The sequence below is a fragment of the Gracilinanus agilis genome, chromosome 3 (genome assembly GCF_016433145.1).
Source record: "Gracilinanus agilis isolate LMUSP501 chromosome 3, AgileGrace, whole genome shotgun sequence".
Taxonomy (NCBI): domain Eukaryota; kingdom Metazoa; phylum Chordata; class Mammalia; order Didelphimorphia; family Didelphidae; genus Gracilinanus; species Gracilinanus agilis.
In genome coordinates this window covers 111,467,505-111,489,342 of record NC_058132.1, presented here as the reverse complement: position 1 = coordinate 111,489,342, position 21,838 = coordinate 111,467,505, and positions in this window count along the sequence as shown.

Below are 21,838 nucleotides of genomic sequence, written 5' to 3'. Positions count from 1 at the left end.
TTGAGGAAGAATATACTCTTGAGGTAGTGAAGGGAGGAGTGTGATGTTGGTACTTTTGTTCTTGCTGCATCTTTGAAGTCAATATAACTTTGAAAAAGATAATTGATGGTTATTGGTTAAATAAAACTGAGGAATTAATAACTAATAAGTGGCTAAAAGTGGAGGGAACATAGCTCATGAAGGTTCAAGCTGATAAACATTAAATGAGACACTCTATCTAACCCCTTAAGAGTACCCTTAGGGCCCTGTGGTGGAGATACGGCCAACCCAACTCTTGGATAATGAGCCTAGAGAAAAATTGCTACCCCAGTACCAAATAGTTCAGATGATGACTGCTTGGTAGTATGGTTTGAGATCTATTTGATAGACGTTGTGATGGAATGGATAAGGAACTGGACCTAGAGTCAGGAATTCTAGGGTTCTAATGGTGTCTTAGCTACTTACTGAATGTGTGACCCTTGAAAATTCATTTAACTAATCTCTGCCCTAGTTTCTTAATCTTCAAAATAAGTGCATCAGACTTAATGGTCTCCTAGATCTCTTTTAGCTCAAAATCTGACATCCTTTGGTTCTGATATTCCTGAGTTTCCTTCCTTTCCACTTTATTTTCATTGTTTTCCTTGAGATTCTTGACCTTTTGTTCTTACAGATGAAAAGGGAGCTAAAAAATTTGGGGCAGAGAGAAGATACCTAGAAGGGCATAGTATGAAGAATAAAGCATGTCTTATCTGGACCCTTCCTCAAAATGAAGGTTTTGGGAGGAATGCATTGGTGTAAGAGGCAAAGGGAAAGATAGGTGAAGCATGGTGGAAAAGTCAATGGAGAAAAAGTTGGCTGGTCTGGGACCTCTTCCACAAAATGAGAAATTACCAATAGGAGAAGCTGTCCTTCATTCCCTGATTTGCCACCCTCCCCTCCCAACTCTCACCACTGCTTTTTATCTTTACTTGTCTTCCCTCATTAGAATATAATCTCTTTAGGACAGGGATTGTTTTCCCTTGTTTTTATTTGTATCCCCAGCATTTAACACTGCTTCTGGCACATTTTTTGTTCAGTTATTTTTTTCAGTTGTGTCAAACTATTCAGGATCCCATTTGGAGTTTTCTTTCTTTTTTTCTTTTTTCTTTTTTTTTAAACCCTTACCTTCTGTCTTGGAGACAATACTGTATATTGGCGCCAAGGCAGAAGAATGGTAAGGGCTATAGGCAATGGGGATTAAGTGACTTGCCCATCTGGGAAGTGTCTGAGATCAAATTTGAACCTAGGACCTCCCTTCTCTAGACCTGGCTCTCAAACCAATGAACTACCCAGATGCCCCCTGGAGTTTTCTTGGTAAAGATACTGAAATGGTTTTGCCATTTCCTTATCAGCTCATTTTACAGATGAGGAAAACTTGCCCAGGGTCACACAGCTAAGTGTATGAGGCTGGATTTGTACTCAGGAAGATCAATATTCCTGACTTTAAGCCCAGCACTTTATTCAATGCACCACTTAGCTGCCCTCTGCCTGGAACAATGTAAATGCTTAATAAATGTTTATCATTGACTTGACTATCTCTTCCTACTGAATATTGTTGGTAATATATAGAAAGAGTAATAATTTATTGCGGGTTTATTTTATATCTTGTTACTTTACTGTTAAATTTTCTCAAATTTAGTTATTTAAATTCTTTGTTGTTCTATTCATCTAGGTATTACATAGTCTTGGAAATATTAAGTCTTTTAATTTATCAGTTTTGTTGGTATATAATTAGGCAAAATTGTTTCTAATGATTTCCTTTATTTTTTCTTATTTTGTTGCGATGTCTCCTTTTTAAATATTTTAGTCTGGGAATTTTGTTTTCTTCTTTTAAAATTTTTAATTAGTTAATAGTTCATATGCTTTATTAATTTTTTTAAACTAGCTTTTTATAAATTATTTTAGGTTTTATTTATCTAATCTTGATTTCTAGAATTTATATTTTGGTATTTGTTGTGGTTTTTGTGTGGAAGGAGCTTAGTAGCAAACCTGATCTATTTATCTATTCTTTCTCTGTTTATTGAAAGTATTTAGAAACATGAAATTTACCCTAATGATTGCTTTGGATGCATCCTCAAATTTTGGTATGTTGTCTCACTGTTGTCTTTGATGACACTATCTATTTTTTATGATTTGTTCTCTGATCCACATATTCTTTAGAATTACAATATTTATTCTCCATTTAAGTTTGAATTCTTTCTTCAAAATCTCTCTCAACTTTCTATATATACTAAGGCCAAAAACCAAAATCAAGGCTTCATATATACCAAAATATTCATAGTAGTCCTTTTTGTGATAACAAAAAACAAACAAACTGGAAACAAAGTGGGTAACTATTGTTTGGGGAGATGGTTGAACAAATTGTGGCTTATGGAAGTAATGCAATATTATTGTGCATAAGAAGTATATAAAAAGTCATAAGGAATTCAGATGATCATGAGAAGACAGATGAACTAATGTAGAAATAAAGTAAGCAAGCTGAAACTAGAGAATAATATACACAATGACTATAAATGAAGATATCATTAAAAGGCGTTTAAGCTTTGACTGTAATGAGAACCTCACTCCCAGAGGAAGATAATGAAATACACTTCCCATCACTCACCAGAGATTTGGGGGATTGTGGATGTATAATGTCATAAACACTGTCAGACATATTCACTATGTTACTTAGTTTTACTGAATCATTTTTCTTTGTTAACAGGGAAATTCAGGAAGGGAGATTCTTTATCATGAAATAACTGTGGTGTAAGAACAAAGGGCATTACCTAAAAATCACAATACTAATGCAAATTAAAACAACACTAAGATACTATCTCATACCTATCAAATTGGTCAATATGAGAGTAAAGGAAAGTGATAAATGTTGGAAGGAATGTGGCAAAACTGCACAAAACTATTGAAGACTAAAGCATTGTTGGTAGAGTTGTGAACTGATCCAACTATTCTGGAGGATAATTTGGAACTATGCCCAAAGGGCTATAAAATCATGCATACTCTTTGATCCTATAATACCAATACTTGGTCTGTATTCCAAAGAGAGCATCAAAAATGGGGAAAGGACCTATTTGTACAAAAATATTTATAGCAGCTCTTTTTTTTTTTTTTTTTTTTGTAGTGGCAAAGAATTGGAAATTGAAGGGATGTCTATCTATTGGAGAATGGCTGAACAAATTGTGGGACATGTTGATGGTGGAATTCTATTGTGCTATAAGCAAGATGACTTCAGAAAAAGCTGGAAATATCTACATGAACTAAAGCAAAGCAAAATAAGCAGAACCAGAAGAACATTGTACATAGAAACAGAAATACTGTACAATGATTAAATGTGAAAACTTGGCTACTTTCAGCAATGCAATGATCTGGAACAATTCTGAAAGATTTATGATTGGGAGTGCTATCCACCTCCAGAGAAAGAACCATTGAAGTGGGATGGATGCAGATCAAAGCATACAATCTTTCACATCCGTGTATTTACAGTTTTATATTGGGATTTTGGTTATGTATGAGTTTGCTCTTACAACAGTGACTAATATGGAAGTGTGTTTTGCATGATAATAAAATCACATCTACCAACCCACCAAAAAACTGGAGTAAATTTAGAAAGAAAAAGTAAACATAGAGTTGTGCTATATGGAAGGAACACATGACCTGTGAGGTATACACAACTCATATTTGTGACTATGGCTAAAGAATACTTTATAATCAGTTACTTATGACCAATCTGTGTGACTAAAGGTAGAGGCTCAGGTAGAAGTTTATTCAAACTCAGGAATTGCTGTGTCAATGAACATCAGGAAGACATTCTATCAGAAGTGAAAATCTGGGAAAAGGCAGTAGTTGTGTTCTGGAAAATGTAGGCATGTTTTTTACTGGTGTGTTGACTCCACCATACCTGGAGCCAGTCTGTTAATATGTTTCAAAATTCTATCTCTTCCCACTTGCTTTGGCACTCCTCTAGTTTGGCAAAGAACTAATGCTGGCATAGATATTGGAGAATAGCCCAGACCAATTTGGTGTACTTGGCAGGATCTCAAGAATAGATAAAAATGTCCACAAGATCAACTACCATCCCATGGTTTGGCAGATCTTAGAAGATGAAGTTCAGGGGCAGCTGGGTGGCTCAGTGGATTGAGACTAGGCCTTGAGATGGAAGGTCCTTGATTCAAATCTGGTCTCAGACACGTCCTAGCTGTGTGACCCTGGGCAAGTCATTTAACTCCCATTGCCTCACCCTTACTGCTTTTATGCCTTGGAACTAATATACAGTATTGATTCTAAGATGGAAGGTGAGGATTTTTTTTTAAATGAAGTTCATGAACTTCTTTTTGAAATATCCCACAGACATTTCATAAAATGAATGGCATAACTCAGTATTCAAACTGTAATATAGCAGGTCTGCCCTCAGTTAATTTGTCCTGTATCCTGAGCATCAGCTCAATGAAACATTTATTAAGTACCTATTTTGTGCAAGATACTCTTCTAGGCACTATGGATACAAAAATGAAAACCACAGTCTCTGACCTCAAGCATCTTATATTCTTCTGGTGGAAGACAACACATAAGAAGATGAAAATTTTTTGCAAAAATGCTTTAATTGACCTCGTTGATGAGTGTACTTTCTCTAATGATTCAGGCTATGCCATTCTTTTCTTTTCTTTTTTCTTAGAACTGCTACCTTTTGTCTTAGAATCAATACTGTGTGTTGGTTCCAAGGTAGAAGAGCGGTAAGGGTGAGGCAATGGGGGTTAAGAGATTTGACCAGGGTCACACAGCTCGGAAATATCTGAGTCCAGATTTTAATCCAGGACCTCCCATCTCTATGCCTGATTCTCAGTCCACTGAGCCACCTAACTGTCCCCCTTTCCCTCTCTTCTGAGGCTACTCTTATCCAAGTCCTCTTGACATTTCATGACTTACTATTAATGGAGCATGTGAGCTGTTCATTTGTTGTCCTTCATGGCTTAGGCTGACTCATCTTTGATTTTGATGATACATGTCTCTAATAACATACTTTATCTTGCCTCTTTTGTATAATTCTTTTTATTATTATTATTATTAAACCCTTACCTTCCATCTTGGAGTCAATACTGTGTATTGGCTCCAAGGTAGAAGAGTGGTAAGGGTAGGCAATGGGGGTCAAGTGACTTGCCCAAGGTCACACAGCTGGGAAGTGTCTGAGGCCAGATTTGAACCCAGGACCTCCCATCTCTAGGCCTGGTTCTCAATCCACTGAGCTACCCAGCTGCCCCCTTTTGTATAATTCTTGGTTGGTAACATGTTGCATTGTATACATACCTACCATAAGCCTCTCTGTTTCCTTTGAAGTGCTGCTCAATTTAAGTTCTTTAGTGATTCTGGTTTCTGATTCTGAGCCATATAATAATACTGGAAAGATAAATGATGTATGACACCAGAAAAAAACTGAGGAGATTCTGGTTGATGGTTGTCTTTTACAGCCTTTTACAACCTGTCCTTGAAGAGGGCTAAATGATATCACTGTGTTGGGATCAACATATAGTGGCAGATGTGGATGATTGGACTAGTCTGAGCACCAAAGGCCTGTGTCCATATAAGCTATATGAATATTTGGGATGAAGATGTTTCTAAATGTGCAAATTCCTTGTTTCTTCTGAGCTACCGTAATTCTGCTTTGCTCATGGAGCACAGTACCTCCTCTGATTCAAGCACTCCAAGCCAGACAATCCTGTGCCAGTATCCCCCATGTCTCTAGGCAATACCACAGTTCTTCAGAGAGACCTTGAGAGTGTCTTCACATTGCTTCTTCTGATCTCCGTGTGAGAGCTTACCTTTGGCTTTCAAATAACCACGACCATCTGAAGAGATAGGGAAGGCAATAAATTCATTCATTCACAGAGGAGTTGACACCTGAACTGATCCTTGAGGGAAGACAAGAATTCAGAAAAGCAATAATTTGAAGGGAGTTCATTCCAAATATGGGGGACAGCTCTTGTAAATACATCGAATGGGAGATGGAATGATGAGTTCTGGGAACATCTTACACAAATATTCCAATTTGAACTACCTTAGAATATGAGCAGGGTTTGTTTCATTCTTTGTACTTTCATCTCCAGGGCTCAGCAGAGTGCTTGGCACATAGTAGCATAAAAATTAAAATGAATTTACAGTAACTTCAAATATTATATTTTATAAGATTTATTAATAATCACTAGCAGTAAAGGAATAAAAAGGCTAAAATAAAACCACGTGCCTAAGCTAATCTACCTGTTCAAAAGTCCCACGTTCACAGATGCCCTCAAAGGAAGGAAAGAGGGCTAGACACAGAAATCCCGAATTTATCTCCTGTCTACGTTAGCACATAACAGCAGGAAGTCAGTGAGCTCCTAGGTAATGTAGTTCAAAGGAACAAGATTTCCAATTACACAGTAAGTACTTCATAAATAGTGGTTGAAATTGATGGGAACACTGAATGGGTGAAAAGGGATAATATGAAATAACACCGGGGAGATCAAATTCTGGGGAGCCTTAAGTGACAATCTGAGGAGTTTATATTTTATCCTAGAAGCAATAGGAAGATATTTAAAGTTTTTGAGCATGATCAATGATACATGTAAAACCCAGTGGAATTGTGCGTCAGCCAAGGGGGGTTATGGGGACTTGGGGGAGAGGGAAAGAACATGAAACATGTAACTATGGGAAAATATTAAAAATTAAAATAAAAAACATTAAAAACATAAAAAATAAAGTTTTTTTAAACATTTATTAATATTCATTTTTAACATGGTTACATGATTCATGCTCCTCCTTTCCCCTTCAACCCCCCCCGCACCCCCTACCCATGCGCATTTCCACTAGTTTTGTCATGTGTCCTTGATCAAGACCAATTTCCAAATTGTTGGTAGTTGCATTGGTGTGGTAGTTTCGAGTCCACACCCTCAGTCATGTCCACCCCGACCCATGCGTTCAAGCAGTTGTTTTTCTTATATGTTTCCTCTCCTGCAGTCCTTCCTCTGAATGTGGGTAGCGTCTTTACCATAACTCCCTCAGAATTGTCCTGGGTCATTGTATTGCTGCTGGTACAGAGGTCCATTACATTCGATTTTACCACAGAATGTCAGTCTCTGTGTATAGAGTTCTTCTGGCTCTGTTCCTTTCACTCTGCATCTGTTCCCGGAGGTCTCTCCAGTTCGCCTGGAACTTCTCCAGTTTATTATTCCTTTTAGCACAATAGTATTCCATCACCCGCATATACCAAAAAAATAAAGTTTTTGAGTACAGAGTCAAGCCAATATCTTAAGAAGTTTACTTCAGCAATAGTATGAAGGATCAATTGAATAAGAGAAAGATTTAGAGGCAAGAAACTATGTTTAGGAACTATTGGACTACACAATAGTCCAGGCGGGAGATGATAAGGTTCAAAACTAGGGTGGTAGCTCTATAAGTAGGGGAAATGTGGATAGATGCAAGAAATGTCTTTAGGCAAAAGTGACAGATTTGTAGGTAAAGAAAAGAGTTACAAATAACTTAGATTTTGCCAACTGGGATAAATAGAAAGATAAAGTTGCCATCAATAGAAATAAGGAAGTTCAGAGGTGGAGATATGGGTCTAATGGGAAAGATAAGCAGTTTCATTTTGGATATGCTGAGTTTGACATGCTGACAGTACATTCATATGAAAATATTCAGCAGGATTTTGCAGATGAACTGGATTTCGAGAGAGATTAGGGTAGTATTTATAGACACTGATCATAATCACAAAAATTACTCTATTTCCAAGTTTTTGCAAAGCATTTCACGTGTTATTAGAGCTGAGTGCAACAACAACTCTGTGAGATAGGTACTGCATGTATTATTATCCTCATTTTCAGATGAAGAAACTGAGGTAATAAAAGTGAAACGACTTGCCCATGGTCATACAAACAGCAGATATTCAGGAGGGAGCTTTAAATCCACCGAAGCCAAGGAATGAGAGAATATTCAAAAAGAAGGCATGGTCAAGAGTATCAAAAGCTGTAGAGAACCGAAGGACATGAGAACTGAGAAAAAAAGGCATCAGATTTAGCAGCTGAATTCACTGGTCACTTTTCAGGGAGCAGGTTCAGAAGACTGGTAGTCTCAAAAGTTATATTGTAAGGGGTTGTGAGAAGGAAATAATGAGGCAGAGTGTAGTTGACTGTAGCAGTTTGGTAGTGAAAAGGAAGAGAAATACAGGATGATAGTCTGAGTGGATGACAAGATCAAGTAAGGGGTTATTTGTTATATTTTTTAAAATGGAGGAGCTTTGAATATGTTTGTAGGCAACAGCAGAAAAGAGCTTGTAGACAAGCTGAGATTAAAAATGAGAGTGGGAGGGAAGGAATGATAAATAGGGCAAAGTCAAAAAGGAGATTATAGGTAGGGGATGAGAGGTACAAATAGAAAGATTAACTATGGGAAGGAATGAGAAATGGTATAGAGCAGTTCTGAATGGCAGAATAATGGAAATGTGGGAGGATGAACCTCAACAGTTGGCCACCTCTTTCTTAATAAAGATGTCATCCATTGAGAATGAGGGGTAGTTTGGGGGGCTTGAGGAAGAGTATTTAGAATAATCACTGCAGAGAGCATGATAAGCAATCAGGAAAAGGTAAAAAAGTTTCACCAAAGTGATGAGGGTCCAGTTTAAATTCTACAACATGAACTTAACAAAGCCTGCAACTATTTGACTTCCTCCACAAATGTTTAGTAGCCTGAAGTTCAGTAGCTTGAAGCAGAAAGTGGGGGGAGGCATTAATCATGACAGAACAAAGACAAAGGGTAAGGAGCTAAGAAGAGAGGAGAATATTTTTTTAAAACCCTTAACTTCTGTGTGTTGGTTCCTAGGTGGAAGAATGGTAAGGGTGGGCAATGGGGGTCAAGTGACTTGCCTAGGGTCACACAGCTGGGAAGTGTCTGAGGCTGGATTTGAACCTAGGACCTCCCATCTCTAGGCCTGACTCTCAATCCACTGAGCTACCTAGCTGCCCCAGGAGAATATTTTTTAATTAAAAATTTCCCCCAATTAACAACTGTTTTCTCTGCCTTGAACTCCCCCCACCACTAGAGGAGAAAAAAGAAAAACAAAGCTGATATAATGAGTATGCACAGTAAATCCCTTAAACTCATTATGTCTGAAATGGAACTCATCATCCTTCTCCCTAAATTCTCCCTTCTTCCAAACTTGCCTGTTGCTGTTGAGGGCACCACTATCCTCCCAGTTGCTTGGGATCCCAATCTAGGTGTCATCCTCAACTCTGAACACTCTCTTACTGCCCTATATCTAATCTGTTGCCAAGGTATGTTGTAATATGCTTGGCATATGCCCTCATTGTAACATGTTTGGCATATGACACTGTCACCACCCTCGGGTAAGGCTTCATCATCTACATCTGGCCTCTCTGCCACAAGTTCATCTTCCATTTAACTGTCAAAGTTATCTTTCTAAAGCACAGGTCAGATCAGAGATTCAGAGATAAAATACTCGAAATCCCTTCAAAACTTGCCCTTCCACACCTTTCCAGTCATTTTATACCTTATGTCTCCCCCGAAACCTTGCTTCCCAAAGACTCTTTGACCCAGTGACACTGGCCTCCTTATTGTCCTTCAAACAAGAGACTCCACCTCCTGACAGGCATTTTTTCTGGCTGTCACTCATGTGACATCCTCTGCCTCCTGGCTTTCCTGACATTCTTCAAGTCTTGGTTGAAATATCACCTTCTACAAGACATTTTTCCCAATTCCCCTTAATTCTAATGCCTTTTCTGACTTGATGATATCCAATTTACCCTGTACAAAGCTATTCCATGCAGATTTTTCATGATCATTAGACTGTGAGCTCTTTGAGAGCAGGGACAATCTTTTGCCTTTCATTTTATTCCCAGATCTTAGCTCTATGCCTGACACTTAGGATGATGAATAAATGTTAATTGACTGAATGAGACAAATACCCATGATAGCCATGTCAAAAAACATGTAAAGTAAGGAATTGCCAATCAACTGGAGAATGACTGAACAAATTACTGCACATGAATGTAGAGAACCGGATCCTATTAAACTGATTAAATATGGAATCAAGATTGTGAAGGGGGTGAGGGTGGGAATGAGGCCAAACCAAAGGAAATGGATTGCAGAATCAGGAGAGATAGAAGGACTAAGGATTGCAATTGTGATGAAGAATAGGTTTAGGAGAAGTAAGGCAGAGATGTAAGGACTAGAAATTATGACTAAAGGAGAGATTTCAGAATTCAAGATTAGAATTGTGGTATAGTTTGGGATGATGGTAAAATGATGAGGTTTGAGATACGATCACCCCATGGATGACTGAAGAAGATACAGGTAATGAGAGCTGATGAATTTTATGAACTAGGAGGCTGGGGTGTTCAAGAGATCAAATTTTAAGTTTTCCAGTACGATGCACAAGAATTAGGATAGAAAGAAAAATGGTGAGCCAGGTATTGAACTCCTTGAGGAAGAAAGAAGAGTGACCTGGAGTTCAATGAAATGCATTATCATGTATCTGAACTGGGTGAAGGATAGAAAGCAGGGGATGCCAGTTCTGGCTGGTTCTTGCAAATAGGACCAGGTAACCATAGCAAAGCTACAATTCTTTTATTTTCTCTTTAGCATACTAAATTCTCCCAAATGACAGAGAAACATGGAAGATTAGGTGAAATACTTTATATGACCCATATTCAGAAATTCCTTCAGATCATATGGTATGGGGACCCAGTTAGCAGGTGTATTTAGCCAGCCAAAACTATCCTTCATGGAACCAAGTTAACAGCAATGTAGCATGGGAAAAAAGAGCACAAAACTTAGAATGAGGTCTTAGTTCAGATGGAACCCTGATTGGTACTCATTTGCTCCAGTGGCATTGGGCAAATGATTTGCCCTCCCTGGGTTTCACTTTCCTCTTCTGAAAAATAAAGGTGCTGGAAGAGATTATCTCCAAGATTCCTTCCAGTTTTTTTTTTAAACCCTTAACTTCTGTGTATTGACTTATAGGTGGAAGAGTGGTAAGGGTAGGCAATGGGGGTCAAGTGACTTGCCCAGGGTCACACAGCGGGGAAGTGTCTGAGGCCGGGTTTGAACCTAGGACCTCCCGTCTCTAGGCCTGGCTCTCAATCCATTGAGCTACCCAGCTGCCCCTCCTTCCAGCTTTAATATTCTAGGACTACATAGTGATGACAAGGTAAGTGTAGGATTGACATCTCTACCTCTACTGTCCTAACAATGCCCAGAGATTCTGAGTGATTCAGAGAAGGAGGCTTTAGCTCTGAGTCCAGGGGGAACTAAGGATGCAGCATATGCTGGCTCTTGTCAATGTTTCCAGCAATGAGGAGTATGTAATATGACTCTCCTTGGGACTTATGTAATGTCTGGACTAAGCAAAGTCAGGCAGCAGATTCCTAGGACAACTGAGAGAAGAGGGAACCATGTGATCTCCAGACTGAAAAATTCTCCATGATCCTCACTTTTTATTTAGTGAGCTTAGATATTTTTTAAAAACCCTTTATCTTCTGTCTGAGAATCAATACTAAGTGTCAGTTCCACAGCTGAAGAGAGGTAAGGGCTAGGCAACTGGGGCTAAGTGATTTGCCCAGGGTCATATACCTAGGAAGTGTCTGAGTTCAGATTTGAACCCAGGACCTTCCATCTTCAGGCCTGGCTCTCTATCTACTCAGCCACCTAGCTGCCCCAAATATATCTTTTACACACTATTTAGTATACATATTCCTCTTCAGCAGGGATTCCTAACCTTTTTTGTGTCATGGACCATTTTAGTAATTTGTTGAAGTCCATGGAATCTTTTTCAGAATAATATCTTTATTTAAAAATTCCTAATTGAAAGAAATACTAAATTTCAGTTAGAAGTTATTAAAAATAAAGATACATTTTCCCCATCCAAGTTCACAGATCTTTTGAAATCTAGACACAGAGTGAAGGTTAAGAACTCCCTTTGTTTAGAATAGAAACTCTTCAAGGCTACCAAGGGTTTCATTTCTACCTTTGTATCTCCAGCATCTAGCACAATACTTGGTATGTAGTAGGAGTTTAGTAATGCTTGTTGATAAAGATATCAAAGAGAAGGGAGCAAGAAAAGTTTGTACAAAAAATAGTTCTAGCAGCTCTTCTAGTGGTTGTAAAGAATTAGTATTAAGGGGATACAATCAATTGGGGGATGGCTGGACAAGTCATAGTATATGATTGTGGTAGAATAATATTGTGCTATAAGAAACAATGAGTGGGAGGATTTCACAAAAATCTGGAAGCACCTACATAAACTGATGCAGAGTGAAGTGAGCAGAACCAGGAGAACCTTGTACCCAGTAACAGCAATATTATAGTATCTTCAATTGTGAATGACTTAGCTATTCTCAGGAGTACAATGATTCAAGACAATTCTGAAGGGGTTAGGATGAAAAATGAGGTCCACCACCAGAACTGATGAAGTCTCATTGCAGAACAAAGCATCATTTAAAAAACTCTTTATTTTTATTTTTTGGGGGAGGAGATCTGTTTTGACAACATGACTAATATGCAAAAGTGTTTTAGATGATTGCACACAGATAATTTATATCTCGTTGCTTACCATCTCAGGGAGGGGGAAGAAGATGGAGGGAGAAAATTTGGAACTCGAAAATTTTTAAAATAAAGTTAAAATTTCTTTTTATAGTTAATTTGAAATATATATTTATATATGTATATATTTGCCACAAAAATATAATGTTTGTTGCTATATTAGTTGATCCCTACACTTAGGCATATAAAGGTCTGGTCCCATGAGTCACTGGTCCTGACAGAAAAAGGGACATATCAGTTATTTCAGCTAATAGGTATTTTTAAAGCCTTTAACATTTTGTGCTTGCCCTTGTCCTTCCATGGTTCATGCGCTACCAACTCTATATCTTTTGCCATCTCTAATCCTAGTCCCAAACTAATAAACATTCTCTGGAGGAGGTTGTGTAATTTTGCCTGTACATTAGGGTCATTAACTCTTGCCAAGTGAAAGTTGAGTCTCTAAAATTCCGAGGCCAATATTATTGCAACTTAAAATCCCTGGTGGTTAGGAAGATCAAATTCAAGATCAAAAGTCAGCAACAGATGAGCTTACAGGAGGGGCTGGTGGATGGCTCCCATCTGACTCTCCAGTGGCATTCATTTTCTTCTCAGGCATTCTGTCCCAGTCAAACTGGCCTCCTTTCAGTCCCCCCCACATGACATTATAACTTCCTGACTTCTATGTCTCAGTTTCCTTGTCATATGTAACATGAGGTTGATAATGGTTGCAGCGCTTACCTCATGGGATTTTGATACAAACAAAATTATAAAATAGCCATGAAATCCCCTGAAGAACGTGAAATATTATACAATATTATATAAATATAAGCTAACATTACTGTATTATTAAGATTAGAGCCAGTGAGGCATTGTAGGATAGTGTGCCAGACTTAGAATCTGAAAAACATGAGTTCATTTCCTGCCTTTGTCACTTTTCGCAAGATCAGACACGGTGCTCGGGGTCACACTGCCGGGAAATGTCTGAAGTCACATTTGAACTCAAGTCCTTCTGACTCCAGGCTCAGTGCTCTGTCCACTGCACCAACTAGCTGCTTCTAAAAATGGAGATAATAATGTATGGAAATTCGTAACCTGTTTTTTTATTATGGTAGTTTTATGAAGCCTATTCATCCCTTTTCAGAAAAATATTTTAGATGCATAAAATAAAATGCATAGGATTATAAAGGAAACCAATTATAATTACATGCAATTATTGAAATATTTCAAAAAACAGGTTCACAAACTCCAGGTTAAGAACCCAGCCTCCTCTAGCAAGCAAGTCTCAAGGGAGATAATAATGTAAAGTGCTTTAAGGGGGAAAAAAAAAAAACAACCTTTACCTTCCATCTTAGAATCAATTCTAGGTATTGGTTCCAAGGCAGAAGAGCAGTAAGGGATGGGTAGGCAACAGAGATTAAGTGACTTGCCCAGGGTCACACAGTCAGGAGATGTCTGAGGTCACATTTGAACCCAGGACCTCTGGTCTCTAAGCCTGGTTTTCAATCCACTGAGCCGCCCAGCTGCCCTCTGTAAAGTGCTATGAAAACTTTTAAGTACTATGTATGTATATCTGAATATCTGAATTTATGTTTGTTTTTGTCAGGGAGTTGAAGTCATTTTCCTATTCTAACTCATGGAATTAGGTAACAGAGAAATTAGCATCTCAAGCAATATTAAAGAGAAGAAAGCTTAAGTCAAGTTCACATTAGGAAAATATTTCCCATCCTTCCTAAAACTCAGCTCTGACATGAAGCAGTTACCCAGCAAATTATACGGGCAATGCCACTTCCTGCTCCCTGTGTTCTGTGTGCCTAGAAACAATCTGCCTTGTCTCCACCTTAAAGTTTGTTGCTTGTCTCCCCTATTCTTCTGTCTCTTGATCTGCCAAAGCTTCTGAGATAGCTCTTAGATCATAGAAGATTATAGACTTAAAGCTAGAAGGGATCTCAGAGTTCATCCAGTTCAACCCCTTCATTTGAAAGGTGAGGACACTGAGGATCACAGAGGTGAAGCAATTTATTTAATCAGGAAAGAGCTTTAGAGATGTGTATCTTAACTTCCTCGTTTTACAAATGAAGAAACTGAGGACCAGCAAGGGATCCACAGGCAGTATCTTAGGCTAGAAATGTCTTAAGTGCAGGGATAGTCTACTCTAAGCTTTGTACCTCTCCCATTAGCTAGCGCATTGCTCTATACTTAGTGGTCACAGTAGCAACAACATAATAACAACACGACAATAACAACAATATACTAAAACTGCATTTATTTAGTACTTTAAGGTTTGAAAAGCAATTAACAAATATTATCTCATTTTACCTATCCAAAAACCCTTGGAAGTTGTACTATTATTATCTCCATTTTACACATGAGGAAATTGAGGCAGATAGCGGTTAAGTGACTTGCCCAGGGACACAACTGAAAAGCATCTAAGGCTAGATTTGATCTCAGGTCTTCTAAACTCTAGTGCTCAACCTATTTTGCCACCTAGCTGCCTCTAATAAATATTTATGGTACTGCATTGCACCTTAATAGATGCATTGTACTGTACCTTATTCATCACTAGACTGTAAGTTCTAAGATGGCAAGAACTTTGTATCTTCTTTAGTACCTAGTATAGTGTTCCAAATACTGTAGGCTTTTAATCGATGTTTACTGAATGAATTTAATGAAATAGCAAAAGCAGGATTTAAACCAGGTTCTCTGACTCCATAGGCAGTGGCCTTTTCATGAGATTGAGATTCTGCTTTTTAATTTTTTTAATTGTAATTAGTTTTTAATTGCCTTCAGTGCCAGCTTATACAATCTCATAGCAGTGACTCCGCCGGTGCTGTCCACTCATTCATAAACAGCCAGCCGGCAGCATCTAAAAGCCTAGAATTTTCAGAACACAAAGCAGTCTCCCTAGCAGAAGACTTTTGTTTTTTAGCGCATGGACTTTGTCAACTGAATGTGCTGGGTTGGAGTACTCCAACACTCAACTCCTTTGATGACCCAGGGTTTTGGACCATGAAGTCTAGACCAGAAACAGTTGCGATTTCCTTAACTTGCTGGGAAATTTTATTATGACAGTGTGGCCAATCAAACAATAAGCATTTATTACTTGCCTACTGTATGTTGACCAGTACTTGGTCCTGGGGATATAAAAAAGTACAAAGAATGGAACAAACCCTACTCTCTGGGAACTTTCATTCTAGTATAGTGTAATTGGTCTGGGAACAGAAAATCTAAAAAGATCTACCATCCGTGTGATCTAACACAAGTTATTCTAGTTCTCTGAGTCTGTTTCCTTATCTATAAAATGACTTCGAATGCCATTTCCAGATCTTAACTCTTCTGATCCTGTGACAAGCTTCTGAGCTGCTTTTTCTGACTGTGAATCTTAGGAAGTAAAGAATTTCTAGGATATAAATGAACAGAAAAGTGTCATCACATCACCATATCAACCAGCTCCAAATCCTAATCTGCTACGACCTAGCAGCTAAAACTCATTTCTCTGCATGAATTAATAATCAATCAATCAATCAACAAACATTTATTAAGTACCTACTATGTGCCACGCATTGTGCTAAGTGCTACATTAACATCTGAACAAACATATAGCCTTAGAGGGAATGTGAAGTTTGGGGTAAGAGGAGGAGGAAAGAGAAGTTTCCTTGTCTTGTTCCATGGCTGACACAAAGCAAAACTCTTCTGAAAACCTTCCAACCTGTCAGTTCTTCCTGAAGTTCCTGATAAAATCATAGACCTAGATCTGGAAGGGACTGGAGAGGGCACCTTAGTCCCACTGCTTCATTTCAGAGAAGAAGCTGAAACCTAGGGATGTTAAATCATTTGTCCAATGTAATAGGTAGAAAGTGTCAGAGGCAGGGTTTGAACTCAGTTCCTCTACTGAAGAGCCAGAGCTAGTGCTCTAGCAGTTTAGAGTGTGTAATATGACCCTCCATGTGCCTTCTGTAATTTCTGGACTAAGCAAAGCAAGCACTATACTCCACTGCATTCTTCCTTCTAACCTGTACCAAGCCAGGAAACTCACAAAAGGTTATTTGTTTCTTTCTTGAAATTTAAACCATGTGAACACCAAGGAATCATGGGGAAAGGGACAGTATTTGGTACATAGATAACAGACTAGGGAATCAATGGGAGTGGAAAGATCACCGGACCTGAAGAATTCAAACCTGGGTTTGAATTATTGTTCTGACATCATCTGGGTTACCTTATTATTTCACCTTAATTGAAAAATGAAGAAAATAATATTTGAACTATGTACTTCCAAAAGTTGTTGTAAACCTAAAGTGGGTTACGTGGATTCAGAGCTGGTTGAATATTGGATCTCAAGGAAGAAGTCAACTTGGAAAGACATTTCCAGGAGAGTATTCCAGGAATATGCCCATGGCCTTCTGCTATTTGACATCCTTATCAACAGATTCAGAGAGAAGGATAGATCATGGACACATCAAGTTTGCAGATCACACAGAGTTAGAAGGGACAAATAAGCAATCCCATGATAGTCACGATTCAAAAAGATCCCAACCAGTTAGAAAGTTGGCCTGAATCTAAAAAGTAAAATTAATTAGAGACTAAATATAGTCTTGAACTCAGGTTCAAGAAACCAACTTCACAATACCAAGGGAATATGGCTAGATTGTAGTTGATCTGGAAAATGATCTAAGTAGTTTTCATGGATTATAAACTCAATATGGGTCAAAACAATAACATGGCAGTGAAAAAAACGAATGTAATCTTAAGTTGCATTAAGACAGACCTGGTATCCAGCCTGAGAGACGAAAGAAGCCCACTGTACTCTACTACATCTGAAGTGCTATATTTAGTTTTGGGCACCACATTTAGGGAAGGATTTGCTAAAGAACATTCAGAAACTGGGATGGCTCAGGGTTTCAAAATCATGCCATGTAGAGATCAGTTGGAGAAACTGGAGATATTTAGCCTGGAGAAGAAAAAACTTAGCAGAGAAAGGATTACTGCATTCAAATATTTGAAGGCCTCTCATGTGGAAAAGCAATTAGATTTGTTCAGCTTGGCTCCAAAGGGCAGAGCTAAAAGTAATGGGTGGAAGTTCCAGAGACATAGGTTTTGGATTGTTGTCTGGGAAACCTTTCTAATGGTTAGAATTCACCAGAAGTGGGACAGGCTTCCTTGGGAAGTAGTGAGCTCTCCCTCACTGGACGTCTTCAAACGAAGTCTGGATAAGCATGTTGTGAATTTGTTATAGAATATTCTTCATTTCCTTCCTTGGTTCCTTGGTTCCTTCTGCTCTTCTTTTATATTTTTCATTTAATTTTTATTATTCTTTTTATTTTTATATCATTTCCAAATATATCCCTCCCTCTTCTCTAACTATTGAGCAATTCCTTATAACAAAAATATTTTTAAAAGAAAGAGAAGGAAAACAAACAGAGTTTTACAAAACTAACATATATCGATGACAATGTTCCACATCTATGGTTGCTCATTTCTGCAAAAATGGAAGGCAGCTGCATTTTTTCATCTTTTCTTTGATGAAAAGCTTGGTTGATCAATTAATCAATCAATAGACATTTATTAAATGCCTACTGTGTTTCAGGGACTATGCTAAGCACTATAAATACAAAAAGAGGCAAAAAATAGCTTCTATCCTCAAGGACCTCACACTCTGATGGATAACCAACATTTATATAGAGTTTATATGTGCTGGGCACTGTGCTAAGAGCTTTAACATTTTTATCTCATTTGATCCTTACAACAACTGTGGGAAGATGGTGCTATCATCTGATTCCCATTTTACAAATGAGGAAACTGAGGCAAAGGCTAAGTGATTTTTGCCCAGGGCCATAGTGCTAGAAACTATCTAAGGCTATATCTGAATTCAGATCTTCCTGACTCCAGATCCAGAGTTCTAACCACTGCAACCCTAAAATGACACAGAGTTCCATTTCTAATGATCTTTATTGTTGGTGTAGATTCTTCTTTCAGGTCTTTGGAACAGGTAGTCTCTGAACTACCTTCCAACTCAGTTCTGTAATAATCTGTGAAATATGACAGAAATGGGAGTTACTACTGTAACGAGCCAATGGAAATTCAGAGTATGAATTCACGGTATTTTTAATTGAGTCACTTTTATCCTGCTCTGAAGCTTCTATCAATTACTGCATGACTGCTAATGACATCTCCTTTCTGTTTTAGTTGCCTCCTTTGCTAAATGGAAAGCATATGTTTAAACTCCAAGGCAAGTGGGCTTGAAACTGTCAAAGAGGGTGAGGAGGAGTATTGCCAGAAGTGTTTTCTTCACCATCATCCTGCTGGGGAGGTAGTGTAAAGTCATTTTTAAAAATCAGATTAAATTTGTTGTAATGTTTATTTTATTACAGTAGCAAATTCTTCCTTTTCACAGACTCTAAAAACAGCTTTCTACACTTATTGCCTCTCTTTAGTAACTGGCATTTATAGAGTACATTAATGTTTGCAAATAGCTTTATGAGAATTTTCTGATTTGATTCTCACAACAACCCTGAAAGGTAAAGCTACAATTATTCCCATTTTACAAATGAGGAAATTGAAGCAGACTCAAAACAATTTGCATAGGGTCTTGCAGTTATTAAGGGTTGAGGCAGGATTTGAACTCAGGTCTTCCTGAATCCATGACCAAAAAGCTCTATTTTTTTTTAATTAAAAAAAATTTTTTTAATTAAAAAATTTTTATTTTGAATATTTCCCCCTGGTTACATGTTTCATGTTCTTTGCCTCTCCCCCAAACCCCCCTACCCCCTCTTAGCCGACGCACAATTCCACTGGGTTTTACATGTATCATTGATCAAGACCTAATTCCATATTATTGATAGTTGGACTAGAGTGATTGTTTAGTGTCTACATCCCCAATAATATACCCATCAGCCCATGTGTTCAAGCAGTTGTTTTTATTCTGTTCCTCCTCCCATAGTTCTTCCTCTGGATGTGGCTGCTTTTCTTTCTTATAAGTCCTTCAGTCTTGCTCTGGATCCTTACATTGCTTGTAGTATAAAAGTCTGTTATGTTCTATTGTACCACAGTGTATCATTCTCTGTGTATAATGTTCTCCTGGTTCTGCTCCTTTCACTCTGCATCAATTCCTGGAGGTCATTCCAGTTCACATGGAATTCCTCCAGTTCTTTATTCCTTTGAGCACAATAGTATTCCATCACCAATATATACCACAATTTGTTCAGCCATTCCCCAACCAAAGGACATTCTCTTATTTTCCAATTTTTTGCCACCACAAAGAGCACAGCTATAAATGTACAAGTCTTTTTCCTTATTATTTCTTTGGGGTATAATCCAAGCAGTGCTATGGCTGGATCAAAAGGCAGATAGTCTTTTAAAGCCCTTTGAGCATAGTTCCAAATTGCCATCCAGAATGGTTGGATCAATTCACAAATCCACCAGCAATGCATTAATGTCCCAATTTTGCCACATCCCCTCCAACATTCATTACTCTCCCCTTCTTTCATTTTAGCCAATCTGCTAGGTGTGAGGTGATACCTCAGAGTTGTTTTGATTTGCATTTCTCTAATTATTAGAGATTTAGAACACTTTCTCATGTGTTTATTGATAGCTTTGATTTCTTTATCTGAGAATTGCTTATTCATGTCCCTTGCCCATTTATCAATTGGGAGATGGCTTGATCTTTTGTACAATTGATTTAGCTCCTTGTATATTTGAGTGATTAGATCTTTATCTGAGTTTTTTGTTATAAAGATTTTTTTCCCAATTTGTTGTTTCCCTTCTAATTTTGGTAGCATTAGTTTTGTCTGGACAAAAACTTTTTAGTTAAATGTAGTCAAAATTATTTATTTTACATTTTGTGATTTTTTTCTAACTCTTGCTTAGTGTTAAAATCTTTCCCTTCCCACAGATCTGACAAGTATACTATTCTGTGCTCACACAATTTACCTATAGTTCCCTTCTTTATAGTCAAGCCATTCACCCATTCTGAGTTTATCTTGGTGTAGGGTGTGAGATGTTGATCTAGGCCCAATCTCTCCTGTATTGTTTTCCAATTTTCCCAACAGTTTTTGTCAAATAGTGAGTTTTTGTCCCAAAAGCTGGGTTCTTTAGGTTTATGGAAAACTGTCTTGCTGATGTCACTTACCCCTAGTCTATTCCACTGATCCTCCTTTCTGTCTCTTCACCAGTACCATATTGTTTTGATGACTGCTGCTTTATAGTACAGTTTAATTTCTGGTACTGCTAGGCCACCTTCCTTCATTTTATTTTCATTATTTCTCTTGATATCCTTGGTCTTTTGTTCTTCCAAATGAATTTTGTTATAGTTTTTTCTAATTCCGTAAAAAAGTTTTTTGATAGTTTGATAGGTATAGCACTAAATAGGTAAATTAATTTGGGTTAAGATCTATCTATTGTGTCACGTGGCTACGTGTTTTATTTCTTTCCCTCTCACTTATTTCTCAAACCTTTGTGTTCTGGCTTCTGCTCTCATCATCTAACCAAAATTGCCCTTTCCAGAGTTACCCATGAACTCTTCTTACTTTCTTTATAATATTTGTCCCTATTCACCCTTCTGTCTTGCATATTCTCTATGGATTTTCATGACAGTGTTCTCTTTTGATTCCCTTCTCCACCACTCCTATTCAGTCTCCTCTGCTAGATACTTAGTGTAAATAATACTCTCCTTATTTTATTGAAAGGAAAATTGGCTCAGTGAGGTCATGTAATTTGCCAAGGATCACACAGCTAATAAATCAGAGCTGAGACTCAGACCTAGACTTTTGGACTCCATTTTTAGGGATGTTTCTACTATGCCACACACTTAATATCTCTGGACCTCAGTTTCCTCTTCTATGAGATGGGAAGGTTGGACTAGATCATCTTTCGGGACCTTTTAGTTCAAAATCCTAAAAGTTATCCTAAGGGATATCTCTATGAAGCTATTCTAGACTAAGACAAGATATTTTCTCTCCTCTCTACTTCTCCTATCCTTTCTTTAAAGTTCTAGTTCAATTTCTAATAATTTAATTCAATTAAAATATGTATATATATATTAAGGGGCAGCTGGGTAGCTCAGTGGAGTGAGAGTCAGGCCTAGAGACAGGAGGTCCTAGGTTCAAACCCGGCCTCAGCCACTTCCCAGCTGTGTGACCCTGGGCAAGTCACTTGACCCTCATTGCCCACCCTTACCACTCTTCTACCTATGAGACAATACACCGAAAAGTACAAGGGTTTAAAAAAAAAAAAAAAAATATATATATATATATATATATATATATAT